The sequence below is a fragment of the Notamacropus eugenii genome, chromosome 4, assembly GCF_028372415.1.
Source record: "Notamacropus eugenii isolate mMacEug1 chromosome 4, mMacEug1.pri_v2, whole genome shotgun sequence".
Lineage (NCBI taxonomy): Eukaryota > Metazoa > Chordata > Mammalia > Diprotodontia > Macropodidae > Notamacropus > Notamacropus eugenii.
The window spans coordinates 402,531,028-402,549,313 of NC_092875.1; the positions used below are offsets into that span (position 1 = coordinate 402,531,028).

General features: G+C 39.5%; 1 protein-coding gene and 1 long non-coding RNA gene across 20 annotated transcripts in view; one reads left to right on the plus strand and one right to left on the minus strand.

Annotated features, from left to right (window-relative positions):
- The window catches only part of LOC140498034 (uncharacterized), a 31,034-nt gene extending 21,936 nt beyond the window's left edge, over positions 1–9,098 (minus strand). The window contains exons 1-2 of the long non-coding RNA XR_011964987.1: positions 8,896–9,098; positions 5,119–5,223 (exon numbers count right to left, since the gene is read on the minus strand). This is a non-coding gene — a long non-coding RNA (uncharacterized lncRNA). The remainder of the gene's footprint in view (positions 1–5,118; positions 5,224–8,895) is intronic.
- Positions 1–18,286, plus strand: part of PDE4D (phosphodiesterase 4D) — a 1,946,032-nt gene that overhangs the window by 1,751,415 nt on the left and 176,331 nt on the right. The window lies entirely within an intron of this gene.

Genomic DNA, 18,286 nt, shown 5'->3' on the forward strand with positions numbered 1-18,286 from the left:
ATGAAGGATCTGAAAGGAAGTTTTGTTAGGGGCTAGAAAATATTAGAGGTATTTAATATATTAAGCTTCCCTTGTGTTTTTTAAGATAGGGTATTGTTATTATTATTTTAAGTATCGCACATGACATTTTAGGAACATACTTTGGTAGAAAGCAAGAAGACCCTCCTGTGTTAGCTTAGGTTAAAGCAAAAAAAATAAAGTACATGTTGAAACATGAGGGGGCAGCAAAGAACTAAAGACGAACAGCTCTTGGTGGTCGCTCTAGTCTAGATGGCACAAAGCAATGCTGGCCTGATTTCAAATTACTCCCATAATTCTTTGAGGACCTTTTTTTTGGTAGGAGGGGGACCTCTTTCTTGACTGATTTTAACCAACAAAAAAATCATTTGTTCTTTCTACTTTATCCTATGATGAGATTACTAATAAAACATTTAAGATAACAAACTCTTCGTAAATACATTATATTCACACCTTTCTTCCTTTATTTGATAATCAAGGCACCATCAGATTTTAGAACAGAAGAAGACCTTGGAGAGCTTTTAATCCACAGGCTGGTAACATAATGGCCTGTGGGTGGATGAGAGTTGGGAGGAAGAGGTTGTCAGTCTAGTGAAACCCAAGGACTCCTTCTCAGAATAATATTTTTAAATACAATAAAAAGCATAGGATTACAAAGGAAACCAATTTTATTGAAGTTATCAAAATGTATATTTTTTAAAGTTTATGCACCCTAGGCTAAGAACTTTTGATCTAATTCAGTACTTTTATTTTATTGATGAGGAAACTGAGACCCAGAAAGGCTAAGAGTCAAAACACAGCTAGTTAGTGGCAGGACCAGGAAGAGAATTTGGATTTACTAATTTTGAATCTATGGCTCATTGCCTAACATCAGGCTCCCTCTGTTAAAACAGTTTTATTACTATTAAAATAATAAAATATAAATAAATATAAAACATTTTATGAATCAAGGCAACTAAGATTATAGAACCTATTAGAACCTGCTTAAAGAGGTATCTCTCTAAATGAGAGATATTCGTCCTTTGTTCTCGAAGGGGACCATGATGCCAGGAAGGTGATGCCATGACTTGCAAATGAATTAGAATTAAGTGAGAGAGGACTGTGCAAAGTCACCAGCCTCACTTTCTCCTCTGGAGCCGTCAGAGCCCAGTGACAAGATATAGATCAGGATGCCTGGAGATGGCCCCCAAATGAGAAATGAATCAGCTTATCAATACATTGTTCAGAAATAGCGGGTTGCTAGAGATACTTGGTTTTAGATGTGAGGTGTTACTCATAGATTCATAGAATGTTAGAGCTGGAAAGTAAGTACCATTTAATCCAAACATCTAATTTTGCGGATGTGGTAATAAAGTTCTTGAGAGATGAAGGTACCTAACCAAGGTCACATGGCTAGTTAGTAGCAGAGACAATTCTAAAACTCAGGTCTCAGGATGATTCATAGTACAGTAGTTATTTGGCCACACCATATTGACTCAGGTTAGAAAAATGTCTTTTATATTTATGTAACATACTTCTCAGAATCCACAAAGCACCATTGACTTGTAAATTACATAAAGGTGTATTATATGCACGTGTCACTTGCTCTAGACCCCTAGAGAACTAAGAAAACATATTCATACAATATACTTATACGTGTGTATGCAGAGAGAAATGAGAGGAAAGTAGAGATGAGGTGAGAGTTGTTGGAATTGGGAAAAGCAAGTATGCGAGAGCCCAATGCAAAGCTTTTAACCTTTGACTTTTAAAATCCATATTTTTCCACAGAGAATATAAATAGATCATTTCTCACTCTTCACAGGTGTAGAGAGAAGGAACCTACAGTGACAGTTATGCCTAATAGAACAGTAGGATCATAGATGTAGAGCTAAAATGGACCTTAAAAATCACATAGCCCAGTGCCTGAATTTTCTCTTTCTATATTCTCCTTTGGGGACATAGGATCATCCCAGCTCTTAGGAAGGGAAGGGACCTCAGAGACCATTTAGTCCTATACCCTCGTGTCACAGATAAGGAAACTGAAGGTAAATTGAAGGTACACTCAGGGTCACACAAGTAGAAATTGTCAGAGCTGAGATTTGAACTCACTTTCTCTGAATCTGGAGCTGGAGTGTGTTGCAAGATGGTTCCAAAATCTATCTTTCTCTCCTTAGTCCCTCTCTTGAATTATTGCATTACTAAGTGCCTTTTGAACATCTCCACTTAGATAGTTTCATCAGAATCTCAAATTCAGCCTATCCAATATAAAACTCAGTATTTAAGATAGATTCTTCCATTAAAGTTAAATATTGGAAGTGACACTAAGATCTTGACTATGCCAGCAGATGAAAAGCTCTCGCATCGTTTATTAAGCTGGTAAAGTGTGAGTTTGGGGCCTATCATTAGAGGAATAACCTAGTTACATGCAGATAGGTTCATCGTAGGCTTGGATTCAGAGTAAGGTGCTTCTTTGCCTATGACAACTCCAGAACACGTTCTATCACATCATGAATGGCTTGTAATTTGCATCAAGAGAGGAAGTATTCACACCAATGAAACCATGGATATTTGAATTGTGAAGCTATTAAGATATTATTACATACCCCTTTTTCTTTCCCCTTCCCCAATGATAATTTTGGTGTTATTTATATTCAAAACCTTATGCTTTCATAGCGCTTCCCCACAACCTCTCTATGAAGTAATGCAAATATTATGTATCCCTATTTTACAGATGAGAAATCTGAGGCTCTTAGAGGTTATGTGACTTGCCCATGGTAACATGGCTAATGTCAGAGCCAGGATTGTCCCACTACATCACACTGCCTGAATGCCTGGTGGTAAACTGAGATCAGAGAAGAAAAGATGGGCTTTATAAATATGGAGAGGAAGAGTTATAAAACATGTAATGGCAAAGACATAAGAGAGATAAACAGAAAAGTCTGGGAGGAGAGAATACGTGAGCTACCATGATAAAATGTCTGAAGGACTTAGAGCTAAGAGGACACAGAGGCAAACCAGAGCCATGATAACATCTTTCTAAATGTCTCCCAATACCAGGAGCCATTCAATTCAGCAAGCATTTATTAAGTGCCTTCTAATGTCTGCCAGGCACTGTGGTAGGGGGATGGCAAAGGAAAAGCTGAACAATTCTTACACTCAAGCATCCAGCATTTCAGAAGGAAACAACATGTATTTAGGCTTACCTTTTTGTTTGGACTTCCATCACCAAAAAACAAAAACAAAAAAAACTGATGACAAACCTGTTTCATATACTTAACCAAGTTTTTTATTTTACCGTAGAGTTTGCAGTTTAATTGTTTCTGTTGTGACTCTGCAGTTAGGGAGGCAGCTTGATACATTGGAAAGAGCACTGGCTCTAGAATTAGGGGACTTAAGTTCACATCCTACTTCTGACCCTTGCTATTTAGATAATGAGTCAAGTCGCTTCAAGGATGTGGACTACAGGTAGTTCATCTGTAAAGTGAAAAAGTTGGGTCAGATTGCCTCTGGGGTCCCTTCCATTTCTATATCTATGATCTCTGTCATGTCTCTACTTGTGGGGACAAAAAAGATAATCTATGGTTTTTAAGTGGAAGGAGCCAACTTTTTTAGAATAGATTCAAAAGGAAGAGTCTTCTTTTTTAAAGAAAATCACTTTGACAAACCATGTGAAAATGCATGAATGCTTCCACAGAGCAGTCGCTGTTTCTTACTTATATTTCTGACATTCTGCGGAAGCAAATGTCTGCTTTCTTCTTGAAAACTAAATCTAGTGATTTTTTTGAGTAAAGTTGCATTACTTAGAAAATACAAAACAAAAAACTTTGTGACTTCTTAACCACGAACCAAATGACTATACCAGTCTCAGAAATTTTTTTTTCATTTTTACGTCTAAACTATCTGAACATCTGTTCTTTTTGGGAAGGAGGGAGAAGAGCAGTGTTGCTTTGCATGTAATAATAAAAATGGCAGCAGATTGTTGAGAGAGAAACAAAATTAAGAACCACAGATAAAATCCATGCAGAATATTGTGTATCACTTTAAAAGAGAAGTGTGGAAGAGTCCCTAACATTCAGCCCTGATTGGGCAAGAGACATTTAGCCCTTGACTATAGAGAAGATGAATGAATGAATTCAGAGCGAAGCGTATTTGTTTTAACTTGTTAAAGAATTTCCTTAATTAATGCCAAAAGAACCAAATTCCAAACTCTTTCAGGTGAGAATTCCTCTAAGGTTTGTGTCTGATAACTGATTTGAGATTATCATGAAGTGGGCATATGTACCTGAATCCGAATTATTCAAAGTTATGATTATGTAAAATATGATAATTAACTCCAGTGCACTGGAAATATGCAGTGTGAATTCAAATAATGTGAACACTTAGGGGGATTAATTATTCACACTAATTGGGACCTAGCTGTAGCAGGGTTTTGTTATGAGGGACAGTATGGATGAAGAACCTAAACTCAAATTCTAAGCTAGGCTCTGATATTTACCAGCTTAGTGACTACACAACTCATCTGTTGTCTTGAGCCTCAGTTTACTCAACAATAAGATGGGGGTAGTAACACCTATGCTTTCTGCCTCACAGGACTGTCGTGAGGAAAGTCCTTTTTTAAAAATGTATGGAATAAAACAAGCATTTCCATAGCAAAATACTTTTTTAGGCATGAAACACTATGTAAATGTGAGAAGGTATAGTTTGGTTAATTATTTGGGGAGGTGATTCTTTTTAGATGGCAGTTTTCTGCTCCTTTTTTCTTTGATAAATTTTTTCATGAAACATCACTGCTCTTCTTGACCAAACCTCTGTGATTTGGGACTGGGTGGGCAAGATAAGGACCCCATGTGGGATGATGGCCTGCTCAGTGAAGGAAAACAAGTAAACCAAGGTCATTGACAGTCTCCCCGGGAAGAGAAACTGGAGCAATTCTGCAACCTTACAGAGCTGTTGACCAAACATAAAACAAAGACACATTCATGTGTCATTTTATGTAGCATTAATGATTAATTAACTCGGTATCAAATACATTGGAATTCTCTGGAGTCTGTTGTGCCATGTTGGTTCATCTCAGTCTTATAGAAGCTACTAGGGAGTTGGATTGTAATGGAAAGAAAGCACCTCTGTCGTCAGAAGATGTGGGTCGTGGCCATCCATCCAGCAGACATTAGACAGCTCAGTGACTCTCAGCATTCACTTCTCCTTTCCAAGTGTCTGTTTCCTCATCTGTAAAATGGGGGAAATAGTGGGCGTTTTTTTTCTTTTGTCCTCTTCAATAAGGTAAGAATCAAATGAGATATTTGTAAGATACTGTTTACCTTGATTTGCTCTACTGCCTCTGAGGGTTAGCACTGGACATAATGCACATGGAAAGAACTTTGAAAATCTAATGATTATGATCATGGGATATTTTATATCTTCATTTTGAAATTTTGGCCTATGGGAAGACCTATCAATTCAAGTAGCACTTGGGAAACCCATGTTGTCTTCAAGACTCTATCCTAATTATATGCTAGAATATAAAACCAAAAGTGTGCCCTGTCCTTAAGGAACTTCTATTCTGCTGGTGGACTGTAACATGTACACAGAATGGAAACTACAAGATATTTATAAGGGAAAGACAGTACTGACAACTAAGGTCATCAGGAAAGGCTTTGGGTAGAAAGGGTACCTGATTTGAATCATGAAGGAAAGCAAGGACTTGGGAGATAGAGGTGAAGGAAGAAAGTGACCAGGAATGGGAAATAGCTTGTTCTTTAAAGGCATGGAAGTAAAAGATGGAATGCCAAGTTCAGGAAACAAGAAGAAGATTAGATTAGAATATAGATAATATATGCAGAAGTAAAATGAAATCAGTGTGGAAAGGTAGCCTGGAGCCAAGCTGTGAAGAGATTTAAATGCAGAGTTGGAGTTTTATTTTAACTTAGCCACTCCTAGGGAGCCACTGAGGATTCTTCAACAGTGATGTATCAAGGACAGATCTGTGGTTTTTGAAGATTATGTTGATAGCTACATGGAGGATGGATTAGGGAGGTGAAAGTCTGGAAGTAGGGGGACCAAGAGGAAACTACTACAATGTCCAGGCAGAGATGATGAGGTCCTGAACTAGTGTTGTGCCCGCATGAGTGAGGACAGATTCAAGAGATGTTTTTGCAGGTCAGGCTGATAAGACTTGGCAACTGATTATATGTAGGTGATGAATGAAGAATCTGAGTCAATGATACTCCAGGGATGTGAACTTGGGTAGCTAGAAGTATAATATCATTCTCAACGCAAATAGGAAAGTTTGGGGAAGAGTCTGTTGGGGAGGGAAGACAATAAGAAGATAATGGTCCTTTATGTTCAGTTTGAGATGCCTACAGAATGCTCAGGTAGAGATGTCTGGTAGATCACGTGGGAACAGAACTCAGAAGAGAGAGATCAGGGCTCGATGTTGAGATCTGAGAATCATCTGCATGGAGATGATAAAGAGGGAGGTTATATCTACCAATTCTTGAGCTTGTGACTGAACAGTTTATTATTATCATTTTTTAATCAGCTTCTCACTCAGTGATTGGCTAGCCACAGACATTACTTAGCTTGGGGGCCAGTCCGTACTTTTGTTATAGCTCCTGCATGGTGCAGTTAGAACATGGCCTTAGAAGACTCCCTCCTTCAGGGCTTTCACTGTAGCTGATGGCTTATTATGTAGCTGAGAAAGCACCAAGACTTCCTGTGCAATATACATGATGGCTTCTAACCTCTGTTTGACAAAATGGGGCAGTTGGGATAAATGAGATAATATGTGTAAAATATTCTGAGATTGTTGAAAATATATACAAGGTGACAATATTATCATTGTCTTTCCCGTCATAACCTTCATCATCGTCATGGTCATTCAAAACATGTCCCTGGTTCTCACTGGATAAACTTATCCTCTCCTCCTAGGCACAGAGAAAGAAAATTAAGTATCATGTGCCTGCTATCTGTGGAGGGAGCAGTTTGGGAAATTTGATGTTTAGTTACTGTGTACTTTTTGTTTTCTCTGACGTAGTAACAAGTTGCCTTTAAAAAAAAAAAACTGCATTCTTTAATCTCTCCCTGTATCCACAAAAGTTCCCACCCTTTTTTATTTCTTACAGAGTATTCTGCACACACAGCATGCTGCCAAACACAATGACCGTGGTGGGGCAAAACAATTCAAATGGCTCTTTGTCCAATTTTTCCCTGCTGTTTTCAGCATTCTTCCAATGATGGATGTTTGCATTAAAAGTTTTACTGTATAAAGAAATGGGGAGGTTCACTCTTCCTTCACTACCTTAGAAAATATAGAAAAGAGTCAACTGGCTATATTAAGCTTTCCTTTCTGTCTTTCTTTCTTTTCTTTCTGTCTTTCTTTCCTTCCTTTCTTCCTTCCTTTCTTTCTTTCCCCTTTCTTTCCTTCTCTCCCTCCCTTCTTTCCTTCCTTCCTTTTACTCTTTCTAAAATGATACACTTCATCTCAGATGTCATTTCAGAAGGTGACCTTTCTCCTCTTTTTCTCTGGAACAGCCCACATCTGCCGGCCAAATAAAAGGATCAGATGAGGGAGCGAGGCATATTTAGCTTAAACAAGGGAAGACTGAAGGGAAGCATGATTGCTGTCTTCAAACATTTGAAAGGCTACATAGAAGAGGGATTAGACTTGGCCTCAAATGGTAAAACTAAGACAAGTGAGTGGAAGTTATGGACAGGTGGCTTCAAGGAGAGACTTTGTGTTAGTATCAAAGGAATTCGTGTTTCGGAAAATGGGTCTGAATGGAATGGTGTCTGGTTTAGCTATTTTTGCTTCAGTATTTGGTGATTCTCTGTGTGCATTGGGTAGGGCTGGGGGAAAGGAATGATGGGGGTGGTGGTGAAGAGGGAAGTGGAGAGCGGGAAGGGAATACAAATCTTAAAGCCATCATAGGTTAGATGACATCTCAAGGTCTCTTCCAACTAGAGGACTCTTTGATTTTGAAATCTCCTCTCCTGACATGTATGTGTCAACATGACTACAGCTGTCCCCCCACCCACCAACTCTAACCATTGTGCGAGATAAGATTGGAGTAAGCCACCCTCTCCACATACCAAGTACTTCAGAGGTTGCAACACTCTTGGAGAACTGACCAAAGCAAAATTTGTTGCTCAATTTCCAGGGTCACTTGAGTTACTGGAAATGACAGTCCTAAGGCCAGTTCATCTTGATCAACCATTCACTGGCCCAAGTGAAGAGTTTTATTTTTTGGTCTTTTAAAGCCTGGAGGCTGCTGAGCAATTTTATGCCTTGTGCTTATTTCAGCACTTAAAGGACCATACAAACATGGGATTGCAGACCTTGAGGTGGAAGGGACTTCATAGTCAAACCCCCTCATTTTAAAGATGAGGAAACTGAGGCACAGAGAGAGAAAATTTCTAAGGGTCACAGTTATCGGAAGCATCACAGGCAGGATTTGTTGATATCATAGATGTTCATTGGATCATAAATTTAGAGCTAGAATGGACCTTACAAGACATCTAGTCTGCTGCCTTCCTTTTACAGATAAGGAAACTGAGGCACATAACGATTAAGTGACCTGCCCAATAGTACACAGCTATAATTTGACCGCAGCTCTTCTGGCCCCAATTTCACTGTATCCAGGGACTCCCTCTATGAAAGCACATTGCAAACCTTTCATACAATTACCTAGTAGCTAAGGCTGTGGGGATAAGACTCTGTCCTTGGCTAGGCTGGCCTCAGGTGACTGACACACTAGGTTGCTATTGCTAGATGCAGACTTTTCCCATCTTGGTAAGATTCAATTCTGTTTAATTTCTCAAGCATTCCTTTAGTACCTCTCGTGTGACCAGCACCATGTTAGGCATTGGGGCTCTAGAGATAAAAAGGGAAGGGGTCTGTACCTTCTTGAAAGTGACAGTTTTCCACAGAACGTGCAAGAGTTTATGCTCTCTAGTCCTAGCTTGTGCAGATCCAGGATCACCTCCATTCCATGGTGAGACCTTGCCTTCCTCTCATGGCGTATGTACCTCAGCGTCCTACATGTGTTTATGATTGTTTCTCTTGGCCTCGCCCTGTCTGGGCATGAAACTTCCATAGCTACTTCCTTGCCTCACCAGTCCCCAAATGTAACCACCCGTGACACGCACACTGTGAATAGCTTTATTGTTCAAGCTTTGAGGGTTTTAATTCTGTTGTCTTTTGATATTATTTTTGACGCACTACCACATGGATGTCTTCCTTCTTAGAATGTAAACAGGGATGATGTCTGTATAAATCAGCTAGAAATGTTGGGACTCTACATAAAACATATGCCTTAATTAGGCTCTCTGGTTATTTTTATGATATTTACATAGAAAGAATAAAATTCTCCTTCTTGTATATGTCTTCTTGGGAATTCTGATGGTTCGTGGTGTGAGGGAAAGAGGAGGAGGTTTGGACTCAGAAGGCCTGGTTTCAGATTCAGTCATTTAGTAGTATTGTGTCCTTAGGCATGTCATGTCATGGAACTTCTCTGAACCTCAGTTTCCTCATCTATAAAATGAGATTGATAATTTCTGCACTATTTCTCTCACATAGTCTCTTGGAGGGGAGCTTTTGAGTTACAGATACGTCTGATTTGTATTATGCACATCATAATCAATAATCCTTTATTGAGTGCCTATTATGTGCATGGCAATGTGCTTGTACCTAGGGATACAGAGAAACCTAACATCCCTAAGGGGAATGATATCGTGTCCAGCTGCAGAAGAGAGAAGAAAACAGAGGCAATGCCAGAGGATGGCATCCAGTTTTAGAGTTAGAAGATCTGGGCACAAATCCTGTCTCTTGTCACTTACTATGTGAACTTGAACACTTCATTTATTTCCTCTCCTCTGTATTTCAGTTTTCTCATGTGTCAAATGAGAGGATTAGATTAAAGTCCCTTTCTGCTTTAAATCTATGACCTAATTAAACATAAACTTATACTCATATAGTATATTATATATATGAAAGTATATTGTATATTATATATTTTGCGTATATTACATATAGCATGCATGAGTATATTATGTATAGTATATGTATAATATATAGTAAACATAAGCATCTTATATAGCATAATTTATAATATATCTATAACTATGTTATGTAGTGTATAGTATATCGCATAAATATGTATTATATGTAGTATATTATACGTTCGGCCTAGAGGCCGATGGACTACCCGAGCCCTCTTACCTGTCGTCCAGGTCTTCGGTGATCAGCCGGATTTATGTGTTGAGAGAAGAGACTTTTCACAGCCGAACAAGGGTTAGGCTTTATTCAGGGTCTTAGTTACATGTGCAGGGGGAATTCTTCCTCAGGAGAGAGGAATCCTCCTCCTCCCAAGGGGCAAGGATCACACAGCAAGAGGATGGGAGCGGAAGAGGGGAGGGACCCTCTGCCCTTTAAGGGCCCCTCAGCACGAAGAGCGCCTTCAGGCTTTCCTTTCCCTACTTAAGCTCTCCCGCCGCATAGTTCGAACGTGAATACCGTGCATGCTCTCAGCCCCTAGCTAGACAACAACAGGTGTGCTCAGACCACGGGCCAATCTCAAGGGTGGGATGCTCTCCCCAGCAAGTTTCCCACTGAGAAGAGGTGGAAATGCATGAGATAGCCCGTGTTTCATGCCTCAATCCCCAGCTGTTCCTTGGGGGGCCTCGTGAGAACTCTGAGGTTTAGAGGTCCTCACTTTTACCTGCCCGAGACTGTCCACGTGAAGACTGAGCTTACACCCCCAACAATTATATATAAAACATATTAAAGTTAGAGAACACACATGTTTATTTGTATACATATATACATACTTTATATGTGTATGCATATGTATGCATCATTTATGTATGTATATGTCTATATATGTGTGTCGGTACATATATACATATGTATATTTTTATATATACGTACAGAGACTAATTTGATCAATTACTCTGTGAGGAAGTCAAGGTAGATAGTATCTTTTTTGCCCCAAAAACATATTAGGAAAGAGAGATGTTAAGTAAGTTAAGGGTCACATAGCTGGTAAATTGTGAAAATAGGACTTGTATAATAGCTATATTAGCTGCAAGTCCAATGTTCTTTCTACTTCCCCATACTCCCTAAAATAAACTTGGGAATAAGGGTAGAGGACAGCAAGCAGTGAAAAGATAAAAGAAGAAAAAACAATTGTAATTATAGGTTTAAGGTTGGAAGAAGCTTAGAGATCATCAAATACAATGTCTCCCTCCCTCCCTTTCCACTCATTCTAAAGAGGAGGAAACTGAGATCTTGAAAGATTGAATGATTTGACTCCAAGTCATACAGGGAGCCAGTAACAAAAGTAGTATTTTAACGTAGGTTGCTTGCCTATCAACCCAGCACTCTTTTCCCAATGCCACATTACCCTCTCTTTATTTAGTGAGTTAGGACAGAGTTCCATAGAAATTAGACATCAAGTAAGGTCATTGATTTAGAGAACTGGGCAGCTGCTTCTGCTTCTGTCTCACCTGTAGAACCAAGCAAGAAGCTATTTCCTTAGAGTGGTAGAAATGTAGCTTAGCTCAATCGTGTGGGTGGAGGTGTCCCCAAATCAAATGCCCTGGATACAAACTGTCGTTGAATTTTTTCTATTCTCTTAGGTACTTCCTGTCTATGTTATCAGGGTTCCTCAAACCCCATGTTCAATAACAATAATAACCCTCATTTATATAGTGCTTCAAGGTTTTCAAAGTGTTCTACAAATATTATCTCATTTTATCCTTACAGTTCCCCTGAAAGATAGGTGCTATTCTTAACCCCATGTTACAGGTGAGGAACCTGAGGCAGACAAAGATTAAGTGATTAGTCCAGGGTCACACAGCTAGTGTCTGAAGTTGGATTTGAACTCATGTCTCCTTGAGGACAGTTCCATTGCTCTATTCTACTTCTACTCTGCCATCTGGCTGCCTCAGAGCTGCCTCAGAGCTTCAAGGAACCTCAGAGGACATTAAGTCATTCCCCTCATTTTAAATTGAGGTGCAGAGAAATTAGGTGACTTGTTTCAAGGTCACACAGATACTAAATGGCAGATATAGGGATTTCATTCCAGTGTCATGACTCCAGGGTGGCCTCTAGTTTGCTTGAAGAAGTAGGAATCAAAGAGAAAGATAAGTTTTGTTTCTGTCTTTGTTTTTCCTGTGACTGTAACTTAATAGTAATATAAATTAATCCCAGTCTAACAAATCATTGATAACTAGTTTTCTTTGTAGTAGTTAGAGATGGGGAAAAAGGGATGAGAAAATGATTTTTTTTTAATATTCTGAGGTCTCTGAGGACAAAATACAGTCAAGTTTCCAGTTTATGAACGGGTTTTGTTCGTAAAATTTGAAATGTCCTTGTTTGACATTCAGAACAGGATTTTCAGGGTCCAGAGCTAGTCTGCAAAAGCCCATTTAACCACTAAGGCTGAACTCATACTATAGAACCTAGCTACAATGTTTAACTTGGTGTCTAGGAGGAAACTCAGTCTGAGTTTCAGCTTGGACACCAGAGATGTAGCTCCTTCCATTGACATCTCTAGTGACAATTGGTTTCTTTCAACCCTTCCCCCTCCCCCTCTTCTTCCTTCCCCCACACCCTTTTAAGTCAAGGCAGTGAGATTGGGAAAGGAAAAAGAATAAAGGTAGCAGCTCTTGAAGAGAAAAATAGGCATCTTTCCATGAAATATCCACAGGCAAAATTACCCGTGAGACGAGATGTAAAGTGACCATGAAAGAGCTTCCAAGGATTTTCATTCTGGGAGGAGTCTTAGAGGTCATTAGTCCAATCTTCTCATTTCATAGATGAGGAAACTGAGAGAGGGGAACTCTCTAGCTTGGCCAAATGTAGGTAAATAAACAACAGGATTGGAATTTCAAGCTGGATCTTCTGACTCCCAAACCAATGATCTTTCTACTACATTCTCATTGGAAAGGGTAATGAACAGATCTTAGGCAGTGGCTGCTGTAGCTGGAACACTCCCATGGCTGTGGCAAAAAGGTGAGTCTCTGGGCAGGGCTGTTGTCCATATGGAAAGAATGGTTATATTTGTGTGCTGCCTTTATATCTTCATGATCATGAGACCTATCTTCCTTGGTAATATTTATTTTCAAAGGTTTGCTTGTATTTCTCTAGGAAAAGGAGCCGTTGAGCATCATCTGTTCCCATGTATACCATGACACTCCCAATATGAGAAATGAAGGAACTACGTCCTCTCATATTGAGAGCTAAGCCTAGAGAAAGCCCAAGGAAGCAATGCCAGTTTCATTTCGTTTGCCACACATGGTTTCCTATCTCTAGTTTGTGATTTGTTGTCTCTGTGCAATCGCCACTGTACCAGGCCTGGAGAAATGGCTGCCTGTTTATATGGCCAGCTCTTTTTGACATCTTTAAATTCCTAATGTGCACACAAACTTAGTCACTATATTTTCATGTGCAAGCAATTAAAACTTCCTCCCTTTGGAAAGCTTTGCTTTCCATCTGAGGCAAATCACATTCCTCAGGAACATGCCTGATTTTGAAACAATGTGAGAGAGCTGTTCATTTTGTTCAAATTTCATTCGTATACCATTAAAAAAAAAGAGGCAGATTGCAAGGAGTAGTCGCAAAAAACTCAGCAGCTGGTCAAAATGCAACATCAAAGAAACTGGGGATGAAGGGTATAGGAGCAGTTAAAAAATCAATAGGACACCAGAATACCAAGTATAGTCTGATAGACATTTCTCATGCAAATTTCAGCCATATTCATTTCACATGAGATTTAAAATGTGTGAGCACATAGGAAAATTGGGAAGGCCCCTCATATGTCTCTGAGACTTGGCTATCTGGGGTTGTGTCAGGCCTTCTAAGGAAGGAGAGTGAGAAAAGACTGAAGAGGTAAACAGGAAAGAGATTGGTTTGTGGCCCTTTTTGGAGAACAATTTCAAAGCTACAGGTTTGAGCAATAATAGTTTCCGAAGGATGCAAAAGATTAGGATGACAAGCTGCTTTTCTTTCTTTCTTTCTTTGCCTGATTTACATATCAGTGTCCTTTAGGTTGGCCACTACAAAGTGAGGTTCAATGAAATCACCATGATATTGACTTCTCAGAATCACTACTGGTCCATGTCATTCTCCCCATTTTAAAGATGAGGAGACTGAGGTGCAGAGAAATTAAGTGACTTGTTCAAGGTCCATGAATCTCCAGGTTGCAAATAGAGCCCACAGTGGAGAGCTAGGAACCTTGGAATGGACCAAAGTGAATGAATGGAACAGTGATTTTGCTTCACAGTTTTTGAACCTGCTAGAGGATGAGCTCCCTAGAATGGAAGGGCTTTCTGAGCCTGCACATTTATAGGATCACCATCATATTTGTTGCTTTATTTTCTCAGCTCATAAAATGAATGGAACACATCTTTCAATAGCTTCACAGGACTGAAAAAAAGTTTCATACGTTAACATCTTCCAAGTGTTTTGAAATCTTTGGATGAAAGCTGCTATGCAATTACAAAACACGGTAATTAATTGGAGAGTGATTATGCTTGCATGCTTAACATGCATTTGTGTGTAATATAGCCCAGTCTGTCTTCACATAGACACTGGGGGGTGGAGTCAGACTGTTGACAAGTTTCCTCTGCTGCTGACTCTCAGAACAGCAATGGTGATCTAAGGGAACCAAGCCTACCATAGTACCAACGGTCCATCTTAATGCAGAATATATGGGGATCATAGCAGGCTTTTCCTTGGTTACTCCTACCAATAGAATATAAGCTCTTTGAGGTCAGGAGCTATTGGTTTTTGTCTTTCTGTCCCCAGTACCTTAAACATGGTAGAGGAATAATATAACAGTTGAACTGAATTGTTACACACCCATCATGGCAAAGTATAAGTTTGGAAAAATAGGCCACGACAAGACTATGGAAAACTCCACAATCTAGGTTAATGAGTTTAAACTATTACCCATATGCACTGGGGAACCTCTGAAAGTTTGCGAGTGGGTAAAGGGGAGGAATGACTACATGCAAAGCAGTGTTTTAGGAAGATTAACTTTGTAAAAAATGGACTAGAGATGAAAAATGTTTGGATGCAGGGAGACTAATTAGCAAATTAATAGTAGTCTTAGTATGAAGCAGTATGGTACCAAGCTAGGGCATTGAGAGTTGAAAGGTAAATAGAAGTATGTGTAGAATGATTTTACATAGACACATACACACACACACACACACACACACACACACACACATGCATATTAGTGTCTAATGGTAGCCATCTCCAGAGTGGGGTAGGAGAGAGGGGAAAAGAAAGAAATTTACATAATAACTTTATTATATGTTTAAAAGGGATAGCAAGTTGAACATAATAGGTTTGCAGTTTCGTGTGCAAGCATCTTTTTTATCATGCTGTTATGGAAATGCTTGTTTTATTCCATGAATTAAAAATTCAATAACTAAGAATTTAACAAAAGAAAGAAAAGGTAAGGAAAGGACAGTTGTAGCAGATTTATTACAGGAAGAATAGCCAAGACTGACAATTGTTCTACTTGAGTGAGTAGATTTCAGATGAACCTGGTTATGGATGAAATTACAAAATCCTAGGATGTGTCAGAGAAAAAATACATGAAGATCTGAGTTCTAATCCTACATTTACCACTGGTTTACTTTGTGACCCTCAGAAAGTAATTTGTGACCCACAAAATCGGTTATCTACAAAATGGGAATAATACTGACATACCCCTTTAGATAGCATTGTTCAGGAATGAGGTCTTTTACTAAGTGAATTCTCCAGATAATAAAGAGAGGATCCTATCTTTGGAGCAATAGGCAAACTCTGGGGTCCTCTCATCTAGTCTCGCATCCCCATTTTGCAGATGAGGAACCTGGTTGACAGAGCATAAGTGACTTACTCATCATTACAGGTGCAGCTTTTGAATCCAGGTCTCTTAATAACAAATTCAGCTCTCTTTCCATTGCAGTGTATTGCTTACTCCCTAAGGCTCGTGTTCTAATTTTAGCCTTCTTAACAGAAGCCTGTCTGAACGTGTATTTCCCATTACCATATTTTCTTAAACTGAGAATCCCTAATGTATTTTAAGTTTGTGTAGATGGCCCAGGTTCATCATTGTACTGTATTGTACAATCAGTTATATATACCGTGCTGAAAATACCTCAGTTGTTATTGACATTAAGACTCAGCTCACGCGGCCCATCTCCTACGGGAAACTGATGCCTGATCTTCATAGTTGTTAGTACTCCCCTTTTCTCCTTCCCAAATTGTCTAATACATACTTATTTGTTTGCCTGTAGCGTCCCCTCTATAGCATGTCAGTTTCTTAGGGGCAGGACCTATTTTTTTTCTTTTGTCTTTGTGGCTCCAGCATTTAGTGCCTGGTCTTGTATTTAAGAAAGTAAATAATTTAAAACTTGATTAAAACTTGTTGGATTGAGTTTACCCCTACACTAGGTAACTCCAAACTGCTAATTTTTTGCATCTCATTGTGATGGTTTTCCTTTCTTCTCCTTCATCAGAGGGTCAGTTTTCTTTCCTAGGTGTTTTTCCTAATTTATGATGACAAAATCCCTCAGGCAGAACTGTCATATAAGAGCCTAGTTTGCCTTATCCAGGGCCATCATTTGACTGGCTGTCACCCCTAGCAACTAGAGCAGTTCACGTCAGTTCACTGGCTTACAGATACAGGGATTTCCACCACCCACTCCAGGGTTTCTTGTTCTCTTGAGACTCTTTCAGGAGGACATGTGCCGGGCCTCAAAGGCTCTGATGCACAAGGAGTCATGGGGATATCATTCCTGCAGCCACTGACTGTTGTGAATAGGGAAGCCAGCTGAGTTTCTGAAGGCCATTTATATTCTATCCCATGTCTATATTCCTAGGCCCCAGGGCACCATGGGCTGAGGAGCTGTCAACTGTAAGCTATGAAAGCCCTGATCGTGCTGGCAGTGGTGGTTAGCTGTTGTTTCACAGAGCCCATGTCACTACGCTTCCTTCTAGCAGCATCCCCGCCCAGCTTCCAGTGGAAGACTTCTAATGATCCACTGTCTGCTTGCAAACCAAATAACTCTACTTGTTAGGACTGTGTGTAAAAAGTAAAGAGGTACTGAGCAATGAGTGTAAGAAGTTTTTTTTATCAATGAAACGAATGAGATTTTTAGTGCATGAGCTTTATGATATTTGAGCCATTCAGTTACGTTTTTTTTTTTCAAATGTACTTCCAGGCTCTCGTTGAATATTTGAGGTAAAGCGATATGAGTGATTTTTAGATAAGTAAGATTTTACTGTACTGCAGTAATTAACATAAACAGGCAGCTAGGTGGCACAGTGGCTACAAGGCAGACCCTAGAGTCAGAAGGAATTGAATTCAAAGCCAGCTTCAGATACTTACTAGCTAAATTGATTAACCCTGTTTGCCTCAGTTTCCTCTTCTGTAAAATGAGCTGGAGAAGGAAATGGCAAACCACTCTGGTATCTTTGCCAAGAAAACTCCAAATGCAGATCACAGGAGAGTCGGTCACAACTGAAACAACTCAACAACAGTGACAAGTCTGATCAATAGTCAACTTGTTCAGTCATTTTTTTGTCCTGTCTGACTCTCTATGACTCCATTTGGGATTTTCTTGGCAAAGATACCGGAGTAATTTGTCATTTCCTTCTCCAGCTCATTTTATGGAGGAGGAAACTGAGGCAAACAGGGTAAGTGACTTGCCCAGTGTCATACAGCTAGTAATTGTTTGAGGCTTTATTTGTATTCAGGAAGAGCAGTCTTCTTGACTTCAGGCCCAGCATTCTACTGTACCACCTACCTACCCACAACAGTCAACTAGGAAATACTGCTGTATGTGAGGCTCTATGTTAAGCACTCTATGTGATAAAAAGATTGACAGTCCCTACTCGGAAGGAATTTACATAAGTGACCTTGGGGAACTAAGAAATCTAAAAATAAAGACAGTAAGTGGTAAGTGCCAGGTGAATGTTATAGACAGTAAGGGCTATGAGGCTCCTAGGAGGCAGAGCTCATTTCCAGCTTGGGGAAATCAGAGAAGTCTTCGTTGAGTAGGGGAGATTCAAATTGAGTTTTGATTCCTTTACAAGTCTTAGGGAGTGCCTTGCTCAGTAATATATGCACTGTTTTCAGGAATGATAAGACTCAGTTTTCTGTCATAGAAATGATGAATAGCCTTGCTGACTTAAAATTGGCCCTGATACCACCAATTCTGGCCATTTCCCTCAACTATCATCTCTTAGAGGAAGCATGGAGCATCATTATTTAAATGCTTTCATTTTACA